Source organism: Scyliorhinus canicula, chromosome 23, assembly GCF_902713615.1.
Source record: "Scyliorhinus canicula chromosome 23, sScyCan1.1, whole genome shotgun sequence".
Taxonomy (NCBI): domain Eukaryota; kingdom Metazoa; phylum Chordata; class Chondrichthyes; order Carcharhiniformes; family Scyliorhinidae; genus Scyliorhinus; species Scyliorhinus canicula.
Window position 1 is genome coordinate 21683798 of NC_052168.1, and position 19915 is coordinate 21703712.

At 48.9% G+C, this 19915-nt stretch overlaps 1 protein-coding gene across 1 annotated transcript in view; it reads left to right on the forward strand.

Annotated features, from left to right (window-relative positions):
• LOC119956271 (WW domain-binding protein 2-like) overlaps window positions 1–19915 on the forward strand; it is a 103837-nt gene that overhangs the window by 71033 nt on the left and 12889 nt on the right. The window lies entirely within an intron of this gene.

Sequence of the window (19915 nt, forward strand, 5' to 3'; positions counted from 1 at the left end):
AATTCTGGACAAGGTGAAAATAGATAAGTCCCCGGGGCCGGATGGGATTTATCCTAGGATTCTCTGGGAAGCCAGGGAAGAGATTGCTGAGCCTTTGGCTTTGATTTTTACGTCATCATTGGCTACAGGAATAGTGCCAGAGGACTGGAGGATAGCAAATGTGGTCCCTTTGTTCAAGAAGGGGAGTAGAGATAACCCCGGTAACTATAGGCCGGTGAGCCTAACGTCTGTGGTGGGTAAAGTCTTGGAGAGGATTATAAAAGATACGATTTATAATCATCTAGATAGGAATAATATGATTAGGGATAGTCAGCATGGTTTTGTGAAGGGTAGGTCATGCCTCACAAACCTTATCGAGTTCTTTGAGAAGGTGACTGAACAGGTAGACGAGGGTAGAGCAGTTGATGTGGTGTATATGGATTTCAGTAAAGCGTTTGATAAGGTTCCCCACGGTCGGCTATTGCAGAAAATACGGAGGCTGGGGATTGAGGGTGATTTAGAGATGTGGATCAGAATTTGGCTAGTTGAAAGAAGACAGAGAGTGGTAGTTGATGGGAAATGTTCAGAATGGAGTTCAGTTACGAGTGGCGTACCACAAGGATCTGTTCTGGGGCCGTTGCTGTTTGTCATTTTTATAAATGACCTAGAGGAGGGCACAGAAGGATGGGTGAGTAAATTTGCAGACGACACTAAAGTCGGTGGAGTTGTAGACAGTGCGGAAGGATGTTGCAGGTTACAGAGGGACATAGATAAGCTGCAGAGCTGGGCTGAGAGGTGGCAAATGGAGTTTAATGTGGAGAAGTGTGAGGTGATTCACTTTGGAAAGAATAACAGGAATGCGGAATATTTGGCTAATGGTAAAATTCTTGGTAGTGTGGATGAGCAGAGGGATCTCGGTGTCCATGTACATAGATCCCTGAAAGTTGCCACCCAGGTTGATAGGGTTGTGAAGAAGGCCTATGGTGTGTTGGCCTTTATTGGTAGAGGGATTGAGTTCCGGAGCCATGAGGTCATGATGCAGCTGTACCAAACTCTGGTACGGCCGCATTTGGAGTATTGCGTACAGTTCTGGTCGCCTCATTATAGGAAGGACGTGGAAGCTTTGGAACGGGTGCAGAGGAGATTTACCAGGATGTTGCCTGGTATGGAGGGAAAATCTTATGAGGAAAGGCTGATGGACTTGAGGTTGTTTTCGTTAGAGAGAAGAAGGTTGAGAGGTGACTTAATAGAGGCATACAAAATGATCAGAGGGTTAGATAGGGTGGACAGCGAGAGCCTTCTCCCGCGGATGGAGGTGGCTAGCACGAGGGGACATAGCCTTAAATTGAGGGGTAATAGATATAGGACAGAGGTCAGAGGTGGGTTTTTTACGCAAAGAGTGGTGAGGCCGTGGAATGCCCTACCTGCAACAGTAGTGAACTCGCCAACATTGAGGGCATTTAAAAATTTATTGGATAAGCATATGGATGATAAGGGCATAGTGTAGGTTAGATGGCCTTTAGTTTTTTTTTTCCATGTCGGTGCAACATCGAGGGCCGAAGGGCCTGTACTGCGCTGTATCGTTCTATGTTCTATGTTCTATGTGCGGGTTAGGTGGATTGGCCGTGCTAAATTGCCCGTAGTGTCCTAATAAAAGTAAGGTTAAGGGGGGGGTTGTTGGGTTACGGGTATAGGGTGGATACGTGGGTTTGAGTAAGGTGATCATGGCTCGGCACAACATCGAGGGCCGAAGGGCCTGTTCTGTGCTGTACTGTTCTATGTTCTATGACCTGGTGCCTTTCCCCTGAAGCCCTGTACACTATTTCTGTTCAGATAATCATCTAATGCGCTCTTGAATGGCTCAATTGGACCTGCCTCCACCACACTCGCAGGCAGTGCATTCCAGACCCAAACCACTCACTGTGTAAAAGTTTTTTCTCACATCAGATTTGCTTTTGCAAATCACTTTAAATCTGTGCCTCTCGTTCTAAATCATTTTACGAGCAGAAACAGTTTCTCCCCCCGCATAATTTTGACCATCTCTATCAAATCTCCTCTTAGCCGCCTTCTCTCCAATGAGAACTGTCCCAACCTCTCCAATCTATCCTCATAATTGAAGATTCTCCTTCCTGGAACCACTCTTATAAACCTGCTCTCGCTCCAATGCGTTCACATCCTTCCTATAGTGTGGTGCCCAGAACTGTGCACAATATTCCAGCTTCCAGCTGAGGTATAGCTAGTGTCTTGTATACGTTCAACATAACCTGCTTGCTCTATGCCCCAATTAATAAAGCCATAATACGTAGGAGCGGATGTCGGCCATTTGGCCCATCGAGTCTGCTTCACCATTCGATGAGATAGAACAGTGTCCTTCAAACTTTTTTCCCGGGGACCCAGTTTTACCAACCGGCCGACCTTCGCGACCCACGCCGGCCGACCTTCAGGACCCACGCCGGCCGACCTGCGCGACCCACTATTTTCTCTTTCTTGTTTGCTGCTGACAAAAATGGAGGAAATGGTTTTTGGTCCCTTTGGCCCTCGTACTCGCTCCTCCAATGGAACCTGTTGGATGAAGGTAAAGCCTTCCGGTGTCGGAAAGTATGATGTCTCCATCTGTCTTTCCTGTAAAGTTTTATTAAATAACTCCCCCTCCCCACCCCGAACTTGAAAAAAAATAAAATGAGCAAAATAAACGAAAAACAATGAATAAAATCCCCGCTGAACTTGTAAAAAAAATAAAATGAATAAAATAAACGAAAAAAATAAAAATTAAATGAATAAAAACCACTACAGAACTTGTAAAACAAAAAGCTATAACCGTTTTAAAAAAAAAATAGCGGTCGCACTGCGCATGCATGCTCGATTTGCGCATGCGCACTGATCATCGTGTGCGCGCATGTGCAATGCGGCCAAATTTTTCTTTTACATGTTCCTGGCCGCTTGCTTTTATGAAAAGCCGGCAACTGCGCAGGGATTTGTGCGATCGGGAGCGGCGCGGACAACGGCTCTGCGACCCAGCCGACCCCCGCCCCCGACTTTGAAGAACACTGAGATAGAACATAGAACAGCACAGAACAGGCCCTTCGGCCCTCGATGTTGTGCCGAGCCTTGTTCAAAACCAAGATCACGCTGTCCCACTCCCTGTCATTCTGGTGTGCTCCATGTGCCTATCAATAGCCGCTTGAAAGTTCCTAAAGTGTCCGACTCCACTATCACAGCAGGCAGTCCATTCCACACCCTAACCACTCTCCGAGTAAAGAATCTACCTCGGACATCCTTCCTATATCTCCCACCCTGAATCTTATAGTTATGCCCCCTTGTAACAACTACATCCACCCGAGGAAATAGTCTCTGAACGTCCACTCTATCTATCCCCCTCATCATCTTATAAACCTCTATTAAGTCGCCTCTCATCCTCCTCCGCTCCAAAGAGAAAAGCCCTGACTCCCTCAACCTTTCCTCACAAGACCTATCCTGCAAACCAGGCAGCATCCTGGTAAATCTCCTTTGCACCCTTTCCAATGCTTCCACATCCTTCCTATAATGAGGTGACCAGAACTGCACGCAATACTCCAAATGTGGTCTCACCAGGGTCATGCACAGCTGCAGCATAACCCCACAGCTCTTAAACACGCTGTTAATAAATGCTAACACACTATAGGCCTTCTTCACGGCTCTATCCATTTGAGTGGCACCCTTCAGAGATCTATGGACATAAACCCCAAGATCTCTCTGTTCCTCCACATTCCTCAGAACCCTGCCGTTCACCCTGTAATCTGCATTCACATTTTTCCTACCAAAATAAATCACCTCGCCCACTTATCAGGGTTAAACTCCATCGGCCATTTTTCGGCCCAGCTATGCATCCTATCAATGTCTCTTTGCAGCCTACAACAGCCCTCACCTAATCCACTGCTCCACCAATCTTGGTGTCATCAGCAAATTTACTGACCCACCCTTCAGCCCTCTCCAAGTCATTGATAAAAATCACAAATAGCAGAGGACCCAGCACTGATCCCTGTGGTACACCGCTGGTAACTGGTCCCCAGTCTGAAAATTTTCCATCCACCACCACTCTGTCTTCTATGTGATAGCCAGTTACTTATCCAATTGGCCAAATTTACCTCTATCTCACACCTCCTTACTTTCTTCATGAGCCGACCATGGGGAACCTTGTCAAACGCCTAACTAAAATCAATGTATACGACATCAACTGCTCTACCTTCATCTACACACTTAGTTACCTTCTCAAAGAATTCAATCAAATTTGTGAGGCAAGACTTGCCCTTCACGAATCCGTGTTGACTGTCCCGGATTAAGCTGCATCTTTCCAAATGGTCATAAATCCTATCCTTCAGGACCTTTTCCATTAACTTACCGACCACCGAAGTAACATTAACCGGCCTATAATTACCACGGTCATTCCTATTCCCTTTCTTGAACAGAGGAACAACATTCATCACTCTCCAGTCCTCTGGCACTATCCCTGTGGACAGTGAGGACCCAAAGATCAAAGCCAAAGGCTCTGCAATCTCATTCCTTGCCTCTCAAAGAATCCTAGGATATATCGCATCTGGCCCAGGGGACTTGTCGACCCGAAGGTTTTTCAAAATTGCTAATACATCCTTCCTCAGAACATCTACCTCCTCCAGCCTACCCGCCTGTATCTCACTCTCATCCTCAAAAACATGGCCCCTCTCCTTGGTGAACCCTGAAGAAAAGTATTAATTCATCGCCTCTCCTATCTCTTCTGACTCCATGCACGAGTTCCCACTACTGTCCTTAAACCCCCCCACCCTGGTCATTCTTTTATTTCTCACATAAGAGTAAAAAGCCTTGGGATTTTCCTTGATCTGACCCGCCAAGGACTTCTCATGCCCCCTCCTAGCTCTCCTGAGCCCTTTTTTTTTAAGCTCATTCCTTGCTACCTTGTAACCCTCAAGCAACCCAACTGAACCTTGTTTTCTTATCCTTACATACACTTAATTTTTCCTCTTGACAAGACATTCAACCTCTTTTGTGAACCATGGTTCCCTCACACGGCCATTTCCTCCCTGCCTGACAGGGACATACCTGTCAAGGACATGCAGTATTTGTTCTTTGAACAAGTTCCACTTTTCATTTGTGCCTTTCCCTAACAGTTTCTGTTCCCATCTTATGCTCCCTAATTCTTGCCTAATCGCATCATAATTACCCCTCCCCCAATTATAAACCTTGCCCTGCCGTATGGCCCTATCCCCCTCCATTGCAATAGTGAAAGACACCAAATTGTGATCACTATCTCCAAAGTGCTCTCCCACAAACAAATCTAACACTTGGCCCGGTTCATTACCCAGTACCAAATCCAATGTGGCCCCACCTCTTGTCGGCCTATCCACATATTGTGTCAGGAAACCCTCCTGCACACACTGTACAAAAACTGCCCCATCCGAACTGTTCGACCTATAGAGGTTCCAATCAATATTTGGAAAGTTAAAGTCACCATGACAACTACCCTGTGACCTCCACACCTATCCATAATCTGTTTTGCAATTTCTTCCTCCACGTCTCTATTACTATTTGGGGGCCTATAGAAAACTCCTAACAACGTGACCGCTCCTTTCCTATTTCTAACTTCGGCCCATATTACCTCAGTAGGTAGATACCCCTCAAACTGTCTTTCTTCAGCCGTTAAACTATCCTTGGTTAATAATGATACTCCTCCACCTCTTTTACCACCTACCCTGCTCTTACTGAATCATCTATATCCCGGATCTTCCAACAACCATTCCTGTCCCTGTTCTAACCATGTCTCCGTAATGGCCACAACATCGTAGTCCCAGGTACCAATCCATGCTCCATGTTCACCTACCTTATTCCGGATGCTCCTTGCATTAAAGTAGACACACTTCAACCCACCTTTCTGTCTGCCGGTACACTCCTGCGACCTCGATACCCTCCTCAGTACCTCATTACTCTCAACACTGGCTTCTGGACTACAGTTTGTTTTCCCATTCCACCTGCCAAATTAGTTTAAGCCCCCCCCCCCCCCGAAGAGCCCTAGCAAATTTCCCTCCCTGGACATTGGCGCCCCTCTGGTTCAGGTGCAAACCGTCCTGTCTGTACAGGTCCCACCTTCCCCAGAATGTGCTCCAATTATCCACTTAACTGAAACCCTCCCTCCTACACCATCCCTGCAGCCACGTGTTTATCTGCACTCTCTCCCTGTTCCTCACCTCCCTAGCACGTGACCGGCAACAAACCAGAGATGACAACATGGTTTGTCCTCGCTCTCAGCTTCCACCCTAGCTCCCTAAATTCCTGTTTTAAATCCTCGTCCCCTCTCTTACCTATGTCGTTGGTACCGATGTGTACCATGACTTGTGACTGTTCCCCCTCCCGCTTAAGGATTCTGAAAACACGGTCCGAGACGTCATGGACCCTGGCACCCGGGAGGTAACATACCAACTGTGAGTCTCTTTTGTTATCACTGAAGCGTCTATCTGTCCCTCTAACTATCGCGTCCCCAGTAACTATTGCTCTCCTGCTCTCCCTCCTTCCCTTCTGAGCCACAGGGATGGACTCAGTGCTGGAGATTCGTTCACCGTGGCTTACCCTGATAGGTCGTCCCCCTCAACAGTATCCAAAACGGTATACTTGTTACTGAGGGGAACGACCACAGAGGATCCCTGCACTGACTGCTTCCTCCCAGCCCCTCTCACCGTCACCCATCTATCTTGATTCTTCGGAGTAACTACATCCCTGAAGCTACTATCTATGACCACCTCTGCCTCCCGACTGATCCGAAGTTCATCCAGCTCCAGCTCCATTTCCCTAACGCGGCTTATGTGGAGCTGGAGATGGGTGCACTTCCCACAGGTGAAATCAGCAGGGACACTGACGGCGTTCCTCACCTCAAACATACTGCAGGAGGAACATTGCACTGGCTTCCCTGCCATCTCCTCTAGATAACTTGCGGATAAAAACAAGAAAAAGAAAGAAAGAGCTTACCTGTTATTCACTCTACCCCCTCAGGTTAGAGGAGGTGGAAGGGTGGGGGACACGACAAGTGTAGTGTCTCGGGTTTAGGAACCGCCCAACTTAAATACAGGTAAAAATAAAACACTTAACCAGCAACCACTGCGCCCCGCACAAGAACATCAATCAGCTGTTATCGGCCCGCGTAAACAATGTAAATCTTTGCTACTTACCCAGCAGTCACTCTGTCCTCACTCCGACCGGATTCAACTGAAAACCGCCAACAGTAAGTTTTTAAAAATTTTACCCCCCTTAGCAAGCTCTCACCCAGCAACCACTGTGCCCCGCACTATATCAGCAATCAGAGATTATGACTGATAAGATGTGATGGCCCTCGACTCCAATTTCTGTCTTAAATGGGCGACCAGGGCAGCACGGTGGCCTAGTGATTAGCACAACCGCCTCACGGCGCTGAGGTCCCAAGTTCGATCCCGGCTCTGGGTCACTGTCCGTGTGGAGTTTGCACGTTCTCCCCGTGTCTGCGTGGGTTTCGCCCCCACAATCCAAAAATGTGCAGTGTAGGTGGATTGGCCACGCTAAATTGCCCCTTAATTGGAAAAAAAAAAATTGGCTAATCTAAATTTATAAAAAAAAAAGATTTAAATGGGCGACCCCTTACTCTGAGGTTATGCCCCTTGGTCCTAGACTCTCCACAAGGGAAAGCAATCTCTCAGCATCTACCCCGTCAATACTGTTTGGGGCAGCAGGGTAGCATGGTGGTTAGCATAAATGCTTCACAGCTCCAGGGTACCAGGTTCGATTCCCGGCTGGGTCACTGTCTGTGTGGAGTCTGCACGTCCTCCCCTGTGTGCGTGGGTTTCCTCCGGGTGCTCCGGTTTCCTCCCACAGTCCAAAGATGTGCGGGTTAGGTGGATTGGCCATGCTAAATTGCCCGTAGTGTCCTAATAAAAGTAAGGTTAAGGGGGGGTTGTTGGGTTACGGGTATAGGGTGGATACGTGGGTTTGAGTAGGGTGATCATGGCTCGGCACAACATTGAGGGCCGAAGGGCCTGTTCTGTGCTGTACTGTTCTATGTTCTAATACCCCGAACAATTCCATATGTCTCAATAAGTTAACGTCTCATTTTTCTCGACTCCAATGAGAACAGGCCCGACTTACTCAACCTCTCCTCATGAGAAAATTCCTCCATACCCAGGATCAATGCTATGAACCTTCTCTGAATTGCATCCAATGCTAATATATCTTTCCTTAGATATGGGGACAAAACCTGTTCACTGTATTCCAGGTGTGGTCTATCGATTGTCTTGTTTAGTTTTAGCAAGACCCTCATTTTTATACTCCATTGCCTTTGAAATAAAGGCAAACATTCCATTTGCCTTCCCTATTACCTGCTGCATCTGCATGCCAGCTTCTTGTGCTTTATGCAGGAGGATTCCCAAATCCCTCTGAGCCATTCTCCATTTAAAAAATATTCAGCTCTATTCTTCCCACCAAAGTGCATAATTCACATTTTCCTACATTATATTCCATCTGCCAATGTTTTGCCCACTCATTTAACCTGTCTCTATCCCTTTGTAGACTTTGCACAACCTCATCGTTTGCCTTTCCATCTATTTTAATATCAACTGCAAACCTAGCAGTGGTACATTCACTTCCTTCATCCAAGTCATTAATATAATAAATAATCGGCACAGTGGTTAGCACTGCTGCCTCATGGCGCCAAGGTTCCAGGTTCGATCCCAGCCCTGGATCACTGTCCACGTGGAGTTTGCACATTCTCCCCATGTTTGCATGGGTTTCGCCCCCACAACCCAAAAATGTGCAGGTTAGGTGGATTGGCCAAGTTAAATTGTCCCTTAATTGGAAAAAATGAATTGGGTACTCAAAAATATAATACATAATCGGGGCAGCACGGTAGCATGGTGGTTAGCATAAATGCTTCACAGCTCCAGGGTTCCAGGTTCGATTCCCGGCTGGGTCACTGTCTGTGTGGAGTCTGCACGTCCTCCCCGTGTGTGCGTGGGTTTCCTCAGGGTGCTCCGGTTTCCTCCCACAGTCCAAAGATGTGCGGGTTAGATGGATTGGCCATGCTAAATTGCCCGTAGTGTCCTAAAAAGTAAGGCTAAGGGCAGGGGTTGTTGGGTTACGGGTATAGGGTGGATACGTGGGTTTGAGTAGGGTGATCATTGTTCGGCACATCATCGAGGGCTGAAGGGCCTGTTCTGTGCTGTACTGTTCTATGTTCTATAATTGTGGCCCCAGCACTGATACCTGTGGCAGTCCACTAGTTACATGTTGCCATCCTGAAATTGCCCTTCTTATCCCAGTGGTTAACTCTGCTGCCTCACAGAGCCAGGTTCAGTTCCGGTCTTGGGTCACTGTCTGTGCGGGGTTTGCACGTTCTCCCCGTGTCTGTGTGGGTTTCCTCCGGGTGCTCCGGTTTCCTCCCACAGTCCAAAGATGTGCAGGTTAGGTGGGGTTATGGGTATAGGGCAGGGTGGTCTTAGGTAGGGTGCATTTTCAGAGGGTTGGTGGAGACTTGATGGGCTGAATGGCCTCCTTCTGCACAGTCAGAATTCTATGGAATCTGTCTTTTAATTAGCCTATCCTCCATTCATGATAATATACTACTCCCAACACCATGTGCTCTTATCTTAACGGATAGACTTTTGTGCGGGACCTTATCAAATGCTTTTTGGAAATCCAAGTATATTGCATCTACTGGTTTCACTTTATCTATCCTGCTCATTACCACCTGAAAGAGCTCTAATAAATTGGTCGTTTGCTACGGCACGGAGTCGGGCCCTTCAGCCCAGACTGGTCCGTGCCAACCAAAAAGCCCATCTCAGCTAACCCCATTTGGCCCATATCCCTCTAAACCTTTCCTATCCATGTATCCGTCCAAATGCCTTTTAAATGTTGTCAATGTCCCTGCCTCAACCACTATGGGACTGGTTTAGCACAGTAGGCTAAACAGCTGGCTTGTAATGCAGAACCGGGCCAACAGCGTGGGGCTGTTTAGCACCGGGCTAAATCGCTGGCTTTGAAAGCAGACCAAGGCAGGCCAGCAGCACGGTTCAATTCCCGTACCAGCCTCCCCGAACAGGCGCCAGAATGTGGCAACTAGGGGCTTTTCACAGTAACTTCATTGAAGCCTACTCGGGACAATAAAAATAATAATTATTATTATTATTCCTCCGGCAGCTCATTCCACGTTAGTATCATCCTCTTTGTTAAAATGTTGCTCCTCAGGTTCCTGTTGATCCTTTCCCCTCTTAACTTAAACCTATACCCTCTAGTTCTCAGTTCCCCGGTTGTGGAGAAAAAGACTGCGTGCATTTCCCCTATCCATGCCTCTCATGACCTTATTCACCTCCATGATCACCCCTCAGTCTCCTACGCTCCAAGGAAAGATGTCCCAGCCTGTCCAATCATTCTCAGAATAACATCTTTCCTATAGGAAGGCGACCAAAACTGAAAACATCCAGGTGTGGCCCCACCAACGTCCTGTACAATTGCAACATAATTTCCCAACTTCTATCCTCAGTGCCCTGACTGATGAAGGCCAGCATGCCAAAAGCTTTCTTCACTGCTCTATCTACCTGTGACTCCATCTTTAGAGAACCGTGTACCTGAACTCCAAGGTCCCTCTGTTCCACCACACTCCCTAAGGTCCTACCATTCGCCGTGGAAGTCTGACTTTGATTTGACTTTCCAAAATGCAACACATCACACACATCTATATTGAACTCCATTTGCCATTTCTAGGCCCACTTCCCCAGCTGATTAAGGTCCTGCTGCAAGCATCCTTCCACCATTACCCTCTGCTTCCCACCATCAAGGCAATTGTATAACCAATTTGCCAGCTCTCCCTGGATTCCATGTGCTCTAACCTTCCAGCGCAGCCTACCATGTGGAACTTTATCAAAGACCTTACTGAAGTCCATATAGACTGCATCTGCCACCCTGCCCTCATCAACCTTCCTGGTCACTTGATCAAAGAACTCTAAAAAAATCTGTAAGACATGATCACCCATGCACAAAGCCGTGCTGATAACTCCTAATCAAGATGTGGAGATGGTGGCGTTGGACTGGGGTGAGCACAGTAAACAGGGTTTGATTAGGAGTACAGTAAGAAGTCTTACAACACCAGGTTAAAGTCCAACATGTTTGTTTCAAACACTAGCTTTTGGAGCACTGCTCCTGAGCAGTTCGGAGCACTGCACCTGAGGAAGGAGCAGAGCTCCGAAAGCTAGTGTTTGAAACAAACATGTTGGACTTTAACCTGGTGTTGTAAGACTTCTTACTGTACTCCTAATCAAACCCTGTCTTTCCAAATGCCTGTATATCTTGTCCCTCATAATCCTCTCTCATAACTTACCCACCACAGATATTAGGTTTACCGGTCTATAATTCCCAGGTTTTTCTTTACAGCCCTTCTGAAATAAAGGCACAACGTTTGCTACCCTCCAGTCTTCTGGAACCTCACCCATGGCTAACGATGATGCAAATACCTCAGCCAGGGCATAGCCTCGCATAGAATTCTTGGATATATCTTCAATAAGCTTGAATATATTAAGTATTTCTAATTCCGCTATTACATCCTTTATAGTGGTCTGTAAGCTCCCCGTTTTTGCATTGGTTTCGCCCCCACAACCCAAAGACGTGCAGGGTAGGTGGATTGGCCACGCTAAAATTGCCTTTTAATTGGAAAAAATGAATAAAAATAATGGACTGTAACATTTTCCCAATGGCAGATATTAAGCTAACTGGCCTCTAGTTACCTATCTTTTTGCCTCCCTCCCTTTTTGAATAAGGTATTCCACTGACAGTTTTCCAATCATTTGGCTCTTTTCAGAATTTAAGGTTCTTGGAAGATTACTGCTAGTGCATCCACTATCTATGTAGCTACTTTTATGGGCGACACGGTAGCAGTGGTTAGCACTGTTGCTTCACAGCGCCAGGATCCCAGGTTCGATTCCCGGAGTGTGGCGACTAAAGAATTTTCATAGTCACTTCATTGCATGTTCTTTTTTTTTTTTTTTTTTTTTTGCTATAACAGAATTTTATTAGGAAATCGATTTGCATATTTTATAAAATAATTTTCAGTATGTTACAACTGTTGGGTTGTCACCGATTTTAAAAGTCTTACAACACCAGGCCAAAGTCCACCAGGTCCGCTCTAAACCACGAGCCCTCAGAGCGCAGCTCCCCCATCAGGTGAAGAAGGAGCAGCGCTCCGAAAGCCAGCGATTCGAAACAAACCCGCTGGACTTCAACCTGGTGTTGAAAGACGTCTCACTGTGTCCACCCCTGTCCAACGCCGGCATCTCCACATAACCGATTTCAAATGTTTTTTCTGAAAAAAAACATTTTCAGCTGTAATAAAAATGGAAAATGCTGGTACTTTTCAGCCAGTGTGGCAGCATCATATTTAGGATGCATTTTGAATGACAGTTGTTGTTGGTCATTTCGGTTTCTCACTCTCGCTTTGAGACTCAGGAAGAAATGTCCTAAAGCTTTATCTTCTTGGAGCTTTCACCTGTCTCCCTTAGGAGACCCGGTGAACTGACTGACATCTGCAGGGGAAATTGTGCACAGAAGAAATGGTCGAAATGTTGGTGTTGCTTTCAAACCCGCTTTCCACTCCTCAGACTGCAACGTGCCAGGCTGGCAGTACCAAGTCGTGGAGCACTTGAGGAGGGAGTTGAAGGAGGGGTTGAAAGGGGCTGATGGAGGGGGGGAACTGGGAGGGGAGCTTGCCTGCTTCCTGGGGGAAGGCTGCAACAGTATTCTGTCACTTCATTGCATGTTCATGTATGCCTACTTGTGACACTAATAAAGATTTTAATTATTATAATATTCTCCTTAACCAGTAATGCAACTTCCCCACCCATTTTACATCCCCCTCTATCGTGCCTGAAACATCTAAATCCTGGAACATTTAGCTGCTAATCCTGTCCTTCTCTCAACCAATTCTCGAATAGCACCAACATCATAGTTCCAAGTGCTATAGGAGGAATGTGAGTGCACTGGAGGGGATAAAAGGAGATTCACCAGGATGTTGCCTGAAGAGAGGTTGGATAGGCTTGGGTTGTTTTCTCTGGAGCAGAGAAGACTGAGGGGCGACCTGATCGAGGTGGACAAGATTATGAGGGATATGGACAGGGTGGATGGGGAGCAGCCGTTCCCCTTAGTTGAAGGGTCAGTTACGAGGGGGATATAAAGGGGCAGGAGGTTTAGGGGGGATTTAAGGAAAAACCTTTATACCCAGAGGGTGGTGACGGTCTGGAATGCGCTGCCTGGGAGGGTGGTAGAGGCGGGTTGTCTCAATCCTTTAAAAAGTACTTGGATGAGTAGTTGGTACGTCACAACATTGAAGGCTGTGGGCCAAGTGCTGGCAAATGGGATTAGGGTAGACAGGTCAGGTGTTTTACTTTTTTTATGTTGGTGCAGTCTGATAGGCTGCTGCAGTTTTTCCTACAAGTGGAAACATCCTCTCCACATCGCAGTATCCAAGTTTCAATAGCACCTCCCTCGTCCTTCTCAACTCCAACGAGTACAGACCCAGAGTCCTCAACTGTTACTCATACGACAAGCTCTTCGTTCCAGTGATCATTGTTGTGAACCTCCTCTGGACCCTTTCCAAGGCCAGCACATCCTTTCTTAGATACAGGGCCCAAAACTGCTCACAATTCTCCAAATGGTGTCTGACCAGAGCCTTCTACAGCCTCACAAGTACATCCCTGGTCTTGTATTCTAGCCCTCTCGACATGAATGCTAACATTGCATTTGCCGCTTTAACTGCCGACTGAACCTGCACGTTAACCTTCAGAGAATCGTGAACAGGACTCCCAAGTCCCTTTGTGCTTCAGCTTTCCGAAGCATTTCCCCATTTAGAAAATAGTCTATGCTAAACTCCTCCTTCCAAAGTGCATAACCTCACACTTTCCAACATTGTATTTCATCTGCCACTTCATTGCCCTCTCTCAGTCTGCACAAATCCTGACTACTGCCAGGGGACCTGTACATAACTCCCATCAGGGTCTTTTGACCTTTGCGATTCCACAACTCTACCTAAAGAGATTTTATGCCTTCTGATTCTATATCGCTCCTTGCTATCAATTTAACTTCATTCTTTACTGACAATGCAACCCCGCCCCCTTTGCCCATCTGCCTGTCCTTTTGTTAGGATACATAGCCTTGTATATTTAGATCCCAGCTCTGATCCCCTTGCAGCCACGTTCTGACACCTTCTAAGCTAATGCTCTGGTTCCCACCTCCCTGCCATACTAGTTTAAATCCTCCAGAGTGACACGAGCAAACCTCCCAGCCAGGATCTTGGTGCCCTTCAAGTTTAGATGCAACCCGTCCTTTTTGTACTGATCCCATCTGCACCGGAAGAGATCCCAATGGTCCTGAAATATGAAACCCTCCCTTCTACACCACTGGTTTAGCCACTTGTTTTGCTGCACTATCCTCCTACTTCTAGCCTCACTGGCACGTGGCACAGGGAGTAATCCTGAGATTACAACCCTAGAGGTCCTACTTCTTAGCTTACTGAACTCCTGCTGCAGGACCTCATCACTCTTCCTGCCTATGTCGTTAGTACCTATGTGTACTACGACCTCTGCCTGTTCACCCTCCCCCTTCAGGATCTCCTGTGTTTGTTGAGAGACATCCTTGACCCTGGCACCAGGGAGGCAACACACCATCCTTGAGTCTCTTTCCCGTCCACAGACGTGCCTATCTGTGCCCCTTACTATGGAGTTCGCTATAACTAACGCTCTCTTGCACTTTGCCCTCCCCTGCTGAGCAACAGAACCAGTTGTGGTCCCACTGTTTTTTACATAGAATTTACAGTGCAGAAGGAGGCCATTCGGCCCATCGAGTCTGCACCAGCTCCTGGAAAGAGCACACTACCCAAGGTTAACACCTCCACCCTATCCCCATAACCCAGCAACTCCACCCAACACTAAGGGCAATTTTGGACACTAAGGGGAATTTATCATGGCCAATCCACCTAACCCGCACATCTTTGGACTGTGGGAGGAAACCGGAGCACCCGAAGGAAACCCACGCACACACGGAGAAGATGTGCAGACTCCACACAGACAGTGACCCAAGCCAGGAATCGAACCTGGGACCCTGGAGCTGTGAAGCGATTGTGCTAACCACAATGCTACCGTGCTGCTGTTGTTTTCCCCTGATAGGCTATCCCCCCCAACAGTATCCAAAACAATATAATAATAATCTTTTATTGTCACAAGTATGAAGTTACTGCAAAAAGCCCTTAGTCGCCACATTCCGTGGCCTGTTTGGGTAAGTGGTACAGGAATTGAACACATACTGCTGGCCTGGTTCTGCATTACAAACCAGCTGTCTAGCCCACTGAGCTAAACCATCCCTTAGAGAGCCTGTTCGAGAGGGGGACAGCCACAGGGGATTCCTTCACTGACTGCCTGCCCCTTCTAGTGGTCACCCATCTCTCTGCCTGCACCTTGGGCGTGACCACATCTCTCTAACACATATCTATGAAGCTTTCCGCCATTGCGTGCTCATAAGTGCATCCAATTGCTGCTCCAACCAAACCACGCGGTCTATGAGGAGCTGCCATTGGTTACCCTTGCTACAGATGTAGTTGAGCAGAACACTGGAAGCGTCACGGATCTGCCACATCTCACAGTTAGTATAGTGTAGCTACTGTTAGGGATCCTATAGCTGACTCCAGCCAGTGTCGCCTTCCCCCTGTTATTTCTTTCCTCCACCAAATGGATTTGATATCTTCCGATTCAAGATCATTTCTTGCTATCGTACTTATTTAATCTTGTAACAAAGCTACCCCACCCCCCTCACGCTGTCCTTACAAAAAGCCACAAATCCCTGAATATTTTCCCAGCATTGATCTTCTTGTCACTGCATCTCTGTAGTGGCGATATGATCAGACATACCCATTAACCTCAATTTGTGCAGTGAATTCATTTATTTTGTGCCAACTACTGCGCGGATTTAAGTGAAGAGTCGTTCATTTTGTCTTATTACAATTTTTTCCCCCTGTGACCCTATTTGCTGCTTCTGTTTTTTTTAATAAACAATTTTATAGTAGTGTTTGGCTTTGTAAACAGTTACAGACATCAACAGAAAGAAAACATTCAATACTTCAATCATAGTGGGGCAGCATGGTAGCATTGTGGATAGCACAATCACTTCATGGCTCCATGGTCCCAGGTTCGATTCCCTGCTGGGTCACTGTCTGTGCGGAGTCTGCACATCCTCCCCGTGTCTGCGTGGGTTTCCTCCGGGTGCTTCGGTTTCCTCCCACAGTCCAAAGATGCGCAGGTTAGGTGGATTGGCCGTGATAAATTGCCCTTGGTGTCCAAAATTGCCCTTAGTGTTGGGTGGGGTTACTGGGTTATGCGGATAGGGTGGAGGTGTTAACCTTGGGTAGGGTGCTCTTTCCAGGAGCCGGTGCAGACTTGATGGGCCAAATGGCTGCCTCCTGCACTGTAAATTCTAATTCTATGTAATAACATACTGCACAAGCCCGTCCTCTCCCGTACTACCCGCCAATTTTCCCTCCTACTCTACTCGACTCAAACCCCCTCCCCCACCCCCTGCTGACGCTCACTCTCCCGCAAGAAGTCAATGAATGGTGCCACCTTCGGGCGAACCCCTGTACAGATTCCCTCAAGGCGAACTTAAACTTTTCCATACCCAGAAAACTCGACATGTCCGCAAGCCACAACTCAGTCTTCGGGGGCTTTGAGTCCCTCCACGCCAATAGTATTTGTCGCCGGGCTATCAGGGAAGCAAAGGCCAAAACATTGGCCTCTTTCTCCCCCTGGACTCCCGGGTCTTCCGAAACCCCAAAAATTGCCACCCCTGGACTCATCACCACCCTTGTTTTTAGCACCCGGGACATGACGCCCGCAAATCCCTCCCAGTACCCCATAAGCTTAGGGCATGCCCAAAACATGTGAACGTGGTTCGCTGGTCCTCCTGCGCACCTAGCGCATTTGTCCTCTATCCCAAAGAATTTTCTCATCCGAGACACTGTCATGTGGGCCCGGTGAACGACTTTAAATTGAATCAGACTGAGCCTGGCACATGTTGCGGTCGAATTTACCCTACTCAGGGCTTCTGCCCACAGCCCGTCCTCCATTTCCCCACCTAGCTCCTCCTCTCATTTAAGTTTCAGTTCCTCCGTCTGGGACCCTTCCTCCCTCATGAGCACCCTATAAATCTCAGAGACTCTACCCTCTACTTCCCCCCTAGAGTCTATTCTGTCTTGGATCCCCATTGGCGGGAGGCGTGGGAAGGGTGGGACCTGTCTACGGGCAAAGTCCCGCAACTGTAGGTACCTAAAATCATTTCCCCTTACTAGACCAAAGCTCTCCTCCAAGCTCCTCAAACTCGCAAAGCTTCCTTCCAGGAACATATCGCCCGCCCTTCCCACCCCCGCCCGCCGCCATCCTCGAAACCCCCCATGCATACTCCCGGGGGAATACCGATGGTTGTCACAGATTGGCGCCCAAACCGACGCCCCCATCTCCCCTACATGCCTCCCCCACTGGCCCCATATACGCAGGGTCGCCACCACTACCGGGCTGGTGGAGTAGCTGGCCGGCGGCAGCGGTAGAGGAGCCGTGACCAGGGCTGCCAAACTAGAGCCCCTGCACGAAGCCGCCTCCACCCGCTCCCAGATAGACCCCGTACCCACCATCCACTTCCTTATCATAGCGATGTTGGCCGCCCGGTAATAATTAATCAGACTCGGCAAAGCCAGCCCTCCCTTGCTGCAGTTCCTCTCCAGCATTGCCTTCTTCACCCGTGGAGATTTTCCCGCCCAGACAAAGCTCATCATCATCCTGTTAACTCTTTTGAAGAAGGACTGTGGGACAAAGATCGGGAGGCACTGAAAAATAAACAAAAATCGAGGGAGGATTGTCATCTTTACAGTCTGCACCCTCCCTGCCAGCGACAGCGGGAGTGCATCCCATCTCCGAAACTATCCCTTCATTTGCTCCACCACCCTGGCCAAATTTAACTTGTGCAGCCTGCCCCAGTCTCGTGCCACATGGATTCCCAAATACCGGAAATTTTCCTCAACCAGCCTAAACGGTAGCCCTCTCAATCTGTTCTCCAGGCCCCTTGCCTGTACCACAAACATTTCACTCTTGGCCGTATTTAATTTGTATCCTGAAAACTGGCCGAACTTCCTTAACATTCCCAGTATACTTCCCATCCCGGCCACTGGGTCCGACACGTACAGGAGCAGGTTGTCTGCATAAAGAGAGACCCTATGTTCTACCCCGCCCCTCACTATACCCTTCCATCCCTTTGCGGCTCTCAGCGCAATCGCCAGCAGCTCTATGGCCAGCGCAAACAGCAGCGGGGAGAGCGGGCAGCCCTGTCTGGTCCCTCGGTACAACCTAAAGTACTCCAACACTTCTCTGTTAGTCCTGACGCTGGCCTTTGGGGCCTGATATAATAATTTGATCCAATTCACCAGTCCCTCCCCGAGCCCAAACCGTCCGAGCATCTCCCATAGATAGTCTCACTCCACCCGGTCAAAGGCCTTCTCGGCGTCCATCGCCACCACTACCTCCACCTCCCTACCCGCCGGGGGCATCATTATCACATTAAGTAATCTTCTCAGGTTGGCCGCCAGCTGCCTATCTTTCACGAACCCAGTTTGGTCCTCCCCAATCACCTCCAGTACGCAGTCCTCCATTCTAACCGCCAGTACCTTTGCCAGGAGCTTGGCGCCTCCAGGTCTTTACCCCGCTTCAATATCAGTGATATATAGTGGCTTGCGACATTGTCGCCGGCAGGGTCCCTCTGTCCCTTGCCTCATTGAAAACCCTCGCCAAGACCGGGCCCACCAGCTCAGAGAACTTCCTATAGAACTCTACTGGGTATCAATCCAGCCCTGGGGCTTTCCCCGACTGCATGGCCTTTAGACCCCCCCCAATACCTCCTCAACTCTAATCGGGGCCCCCAGCTCATCCACTCGCCCCCCCCCCCCCCCCCCCCCACCTACTGTTGGGAATGTTAACCCGTCCAGAAACCTTTTCATCTCCTCCGGTTCTTCCGGCGGCTCCGAATTATACTGCTTGCGATCGAAGTCCCGGAATACCTTATTCAATCCTGCCGGGTCCTCCACTTTGTGCCCCTCCCCATCCATCACTCTACTTATTTCCCTGGCCGCCTCCCTCTTCCTGAGTTGCTGCGCTAGCAGTCTGCTAGCTGTGCCCCAACCTGTCCGTCTGACACCAGCCTGCCCAGTCCCCCAACCTGTCCATCTGACACCAGCCTGCCCAGTCCCCCAACCTGTCTGACACCAGCCTGCCCAGTCCCCCAACCTGTCTGATACCAGCCTGCCCAGTCCCCCAACCTGTCTGTCTGACACCAGCCTGCCGAGTCCCCCAACCTGTCTGTCTGACACCAGCCTGCCCAGTCCCCCAACCTGTCCGTCTGACACCAGCCTGCCCAGTCCCCCAACCTGTCTGTCTGACACCAGCCTGCCCAGTCCCCCAACCTGTCTGACACCAGCCTGCCCAGTCCCCCAACCTGCCCAGTCCCCCAACCTGCCCAGTCCCCCAACCTGTCTGACACCAGCCTGCCCAGTCCCCCAACCTGTCCGTCTGATACCAGCCTGCCCAGTCCCCCAACCTGTCCGTCTGACACCAGCCTGCCCAGTCCCCCAACCTGTCCGTCTGACACCAGCCTGCCCAGTCCCCCAACCTGTCCATCTGACACCAGCCTGCCCAGTCCCCCAACCTGCCCGTCTGATACCAGCCTGCCCAGTCCCCCAGCCTGCCCAGTCCCCCAACCTGTCTGTCTGACACCAGCCTGCCCAGTCCCCCAACCTGTCCGTCTGACACCAGCCTGCCCAGTCCCCCAACCTGTCCGTCTGATACCCGCCTGCCCAGTCCCCCAACCTGTCCGTCTGACA